This window comes from Cupressus sempervirens, chromosome 5, assembly GCF_028749045.1.
Source record: "Cupressus sempervirens isolate cs-2001-9-10 chromosome 5, ASM2874904v1, whole genome shotgun sequence".
NCBI lineage: Eukaryota > Viridiplantae > Streptophyta > Pinopsida > Cupressales > Cupressaceae > Cupressus > Cupressus sempervirens.
In genome coordinates this window covers 312,483,601-312,489,600 of record NC_143122.1, presented here as the reverse complement: position 1 = coordinate 312,489,600, position 6,000 = coordinate 312,483,601, and positions in this window count along the sequence as shown.

Here is a 6,000-nt window from a genome sequence, read left to right as displayed (position 1 = left end):
CAACCGTAGTTAATTTCATTCTATGCCCATCTGACAGAGCAGCTATCCGAGCTCTGAAATTTTATGATTTAATTGTATTGGATGTATGGATTCTCGTAATTTATGAAAATGAAAATCAAGATCTATGAGAAGTGAAGATCATATGTGCTGGTTGAGAACTTGATGAATGTCCCTTGGCTATAATGCTTTGGATCTTGATTGTAAATTTCAGATTGTGAACCCTTCTTTAATATTCAAAGCGATTTTTCAGGAGTTTACTTGCAAGTTTTGTTTTTCCAAATTACAGTTTTGAGATTTAAATATTAGCGTGTTCGTGTTTGAAGGAATTGCCATGGCCGAGGCAGTTATAAATGATAAATTTTAGCTTAAATTCAAAGTAGAATTGATTGATTGTAACAAAATAATGATGTTGGAAAGCAGTGTGAGTAAGATATGTATTCCTTTCTGCTCTGTCTATGATTCCATCATTTTTGCATGCATGTTTAACATGGTAGCAATCATCTCACAAATGTCTCAGTTCTGTTATGCTTTGTTGCAGTGTAGCAATCAGAACACACTCCAACGGCTTTAATAGTTGCTTGAGGCGTCATGTTTAACAAACCAAATGTGAATGCTAAGCAAATGAGACAAATAATTTATTTTCCCTTTTTTCTGTAATATTGAGTCGGTTTCCATTGCCCAGCATGAGAAGACACATTTGCTTCTACGGCTTTGGGCTGTGCTTCTTGTGCAGTTATTATAACTACTTCAACTCTAGGCGTTTGGATGATCATTTAAACCTTTGTATTGCTTTAAAATATTATTGTAAACGAAATCAAATGCAGTAGTCTTTTGAAATAGTATTCTATTTTCTTCAAAATAAAATATATAGAATTATGGTATTAAAAATCACACGACTTATTATATTAAAATTAAACAAAGAGGTTAAGGAAAGTTATTAATTTGTATAAAGCGATATAGTAAAGTACAACGAGTGGTAATATGAAATAGAGATAGAAATAAAATCAGACATATGGTTTGAGATATATATAGTCAAATAAAGATGTATAGATAAAGGTACAAGGAGAGGGATATGGAGACAGTTTGTCAAAAGATTGAAATGGAGTTAGGTCAAATAGAGGCAGATGAAGAGGAAGTGAGATTGGATGAAACAAACATATAGATAGAAACATATAGATGTTATATTAATGAGATAGAAACAGACATATAGATAGAAACATATAGAATTGACAGACAACCTAAGTGAATTGAAATCAAGTAGACAAGCTTTACTCATACAATATTAGAATAACTAGGTAATAAAAAAGAGACAAAATTCAGCAAGAACAGATATGGGGACAGTTCAATTTTATATTAATCTCATTTTGAAGATTTGCATACAATTGTAATAAAACTCTGAATGACTCTAGACAAGACATTAGACCCCTGCAATATCAATATATTCCATGTATTTATCGAGAAAATACATCATAAGTTTGTATACATCAAACTGGACCGAACCATACTTAATATAGACTCAAATTGTATTAGAAATCGGACATCTCACTTATATAGTGTGAGATGCAACAAGCTTCAAGCATAGAGAACTAATAGGTGTCCTTTTACAAAAGGTATTTACACTTTGCAAACAGTCACAAAAGGACAAAAATTTTGTGTAACAGAAAGTTAATACATCAAGTAATTCTTTGGTAGGTCCCCGTTCTATTACATCTTTACAAACTATTGGCTCTTTGGTTGGCCGCCACTATTCTGAATCTTTGGCATATGCACCTACTATATTGGCCAATGATGAATCTTGTTGTGGTACTTGCAAATCAATTTCTACCTAAGGGTTTTCACTATTTACATCCTAAAATGACAAAACTACTTTTACTCTTGTGTGTTCCTCTGTCATGTCCACATCCTGGGCCTCCAAACTTGTAACTAAAATTGATTGTTGACCTTTGTCCTTGTCCTCACTCTGATCTAGTGTTGTTATATCAACAATCTGTACTTCATCCACCTGTACCTCATCATCATCTGTTTCAGCTTCTTCGAACTATTCACTAGAAGCAATATCCGCCATCCATTTGTCAAAAAGTGTATCATCTGGCCAATTAAATTTAAAAATATCATGTTTCTTTCTAAGCATGTACTCAGCTTCCCTATCAATACTAACAAAATATTGTTTTAAATAATGAAAGAATAATTGGACCTTCACTAATTCCTCTGTCGTGGTGGGCCACCAAGCATTCTCTTTCTCATTGATGACCTTATTACTACTACATTTAACATCATTTTTCAACCAAAAATTTTGACCATCAACTAAATAAATTTAGGGTGGTCAAAATGTAAAGGAAAAATTTTCATTTTTTTACATATAAGACCCGTGTTGGTCAAAATTTTGACCAACACAGGGCTTATACATCCGCAAAGTTCAAAAAACATTTGCCCAATTACATTTTTCGCGCCCGGTTTCATTTGACATTTTTTGAGCATTTTCGCATGGTTATCTTTGCATTTTCGCATGGTTTTCTCTAAGCCCAGTTTCATTTCAGGTTTTCTCCACACACTTGATTAATGACGCCTACTAGCCCTGGGAATAATATGAAAGGGGGCCCTGCATTTGCATCAATATAGGGGGGGGCAGAATAGTAGTTCGAAACTCTCGATATTGTCTTTCTTTCATTCTTCCTGATGTGCTTGACTTCAAAAGCTGTTCCATTCACGACGTCCAATCACACCTGCATCTCCGGTGGTCGAGGAGAGGGATTTCTCTTCGAGCATATTTCCATAGGTACATGTGTATTTTTGTTGTAGCTTTTTATGATAATATTGAAGATGGAAGTGAATACTATTACTATCATTATTATTTTTTATGCCAAAGTTCAGTGATTGTTGTGTAATATAAATGGGAGAGTCTCCGCTCAAGTGTTTTTTCTCAGTGATGTTTTGATGATAAGTGTTAAAAAGAGTCTAGTTGCAAAAAGAACGTAATGTACTTGTTGTTTCATTTTATTGAAAGTGTGTAGATGCAGATTTATCATTTGGAATGTTGGTCTATTGTAACAACTATTATACTTTTTGTTATAGTAATGAAAGAAAAGAAAGGAAATGTATATGCAGAAGTTGTAGTTGTAAAAGCTTAGAAGAAATAATAATGACAAATTTTTTTTTTTATAAATATAGTTGTGTTGGTATCATATTTTTCTTGTATTTTTGTTTTAATAATACATAATTATATTGTATCATTTAGACAACAGTTTCATATTCAAAAAAAGAACAAAAAGAAGAAAAAATTGAGTGTGTTTCTCTCTTCAAATCTAGAACATTCAACTTAAACATCAACACATAAAGATAATAATTTGAAATCTGGTGTGTTTAGTGCTTGGAGTTGTACCCTCAATACCTAGGCCATGTGGGCTATAAAACATGATATTCATGTGATTCTATGTTAGATGATGATGATGATAATGAATAATCACCATCTACTGATGATGATGATAATGAATAATCACCATCTACTACTAGCTCATGTAGTGATAAAAGGTTTTCAATGCACCTCTAACTACAAGTATGCCATGGAAAACTTGTGATGGAGATGACTCCTCAAACTAATAGGCTATCATGAATTTTTTTTTATGAAGATGACACCTACAAATACTGGACTATCTTCAAAAACTTATGATGAAGATGGCACCTAAATTTACTAGACTATAATTGAATTGATGTACTTTGGATCCTTCACCGAAAGTCTCTGTCATTTTGTTAGAAGATGATTTATCTTCTAGTTCAACCAAAAGAATCTCTCTCCTATATTTCAACATTACTTTTAATTGTTGCATTGCAATTAGGTCTTCCTACAAGGGTTTCCATTTGGATGAATAACAAACTTGTTGGTGTTTTAAAACTACTAAGCAACAAAATGCTTAATACCAAGATGACAATACTCACACAGTCTAAAGACTAGCCAATTCTTATTATCAATTGTATGTGCACACCATTTGGGCCAAACTTCTACAAAACCAAGGGTGGTTTTCTACTCTTTTGGCTCTACAAAACTAGGGTGGGTATACCCAAGGATGATACAAGACTGAGAAAACTGTATGAGAATTATCTTAGTTTCATTATGATTCTCATCTCAAATTTTTGAGTACATGTACAATTCTTGATACTTTAATAAACACATCCCATATAATAGATATGGCCAAAAATCTTCTATAGGTCTGCAGATGTTCTCAGCAATAATGGCTAACTAAAGCTAAAACATTCCATGCAAACAAGTAGAAGCCAACTTTGAAGATCTACAGGAAATAAAAGTAAAGTTGATTATAATTCTGCATTTTGACAATCATGTGTGACACATTTCTCTTTTAGCTAGATTAAATTTGATCAGTGCCTAATCTATTGGGGTTCAAAGTCTACTACAAATCTCTAGATCTAATTTGTTTCCTTACAACAAATTTTATCAGCAATTCTTATCAAAAATTGTCATTCAAAATCCTTTCCACTACTGCAGCAACCTTATCAAATTCATCAAAGCTTTTACTTAATCCATTGAATTAACAGCCATGATAAACAGATATACAACCTAATTGAACTTCATTCAATTGCACAAGCCTTTACTTATACAACATCAAGATAACCAAGTAATCAAAAGGAGACAAAGTTCAAAAAGAATTGATATGGGGATAGATCATAATTTGTATTCATTTTCCTTGAAAATTATATACAATTTACAATAGACTTAGAATGACCTTCAGAAAGAAACACAGATCATTCTATATTCATGAATTCTCAAGATCTGACAGAGAAAATACATCACAAATTTTTGCTCAAAAATGGTGGACCAAAAATAGACTAAGTGTATCACTTAGCAAATAGAATTCGGACCTTTTCTCTTGCCCTGGAATTTCACTTATATAGTGTGAAATGCAACAAGCTTCAGGCTAAGAGAAACTGACAGGTGTCTTTTACAAGGAATATCTACATACACCTATCACAAAATGACAAAACTATGGGTAATAGAAGATATCGAAATCAAATCATTCCTTTCGGTGGGTTAGCTTCTATTACATGTTCTGATGTTGTTGAGTTGGGTATTGATCTGATTCATCTTCATATATAACTGCTAAATTAGCCAACGATGAAGCTTGTTCTGATGAGGGCACATTAACCTCCACCTGCAAGCTTCCACCACCTTCATTCTGCATGGTAAGGACAACTTCTACCTTTTCCTTTTCTTTAATTGTATTGGCATCTTGTGGTCCCGGTTCTGCAACTGAAAGTGATAAGTTTTTCTTGTCTTCTTCTTTTGATTGGGTTTGAGTAGTGATGGTATCAATGATTTGGACTTCCTCACTCTGCACCTCATCACTGTCAGTTTCATATATATCAAATTGTTCACTAGAAGGCATTTCTGCCATCCACCTGTCAAATAATGTGTCATCTGGCCAATTGAATTGCAAAATATCCTTCTATTTCTTTATTATATAATCAGCCTCATTATCAATATCAACAAATTCTTGTTTTAAAGAATCAAAGAATATTTTGGCTTTCACCATTTTTTCTGTTGTGGTGGCCCACCATGCATGCCCTGTTTCATTTATGACTTGATTCATTCTTAAATAGAATAAATCAGCAAGTTCTTTCACCCATTCCTCTTTGCTTTTCAAACTATTTTTCTTATCTAGGGCATGAGGAAATAAATTGAATTTTTGGCTCTTATATTTGTCTAAGTAGCCTATTATTATCTTCTATAAATGTATCCTTTTGCTATCAAAATCAGCTAGATCAGAAACAATGTCAAAGGTTTTATCAATCTGATCACGAGAATTATTTATAATAGATAGACACAATAAGGTTATTGCTTTCTCCCTTCTCACCCATTTGTTCACAATAGGCTTTAGAGCCTCATCATCTGTTTTTAACTCCTTCCTGATGTTAATCACCCTGGCCAATTGATCATGGATTAGTGGCCATTCAACCTTGTCTCCTAGATATGTAAGAGTTGTTCTTAGT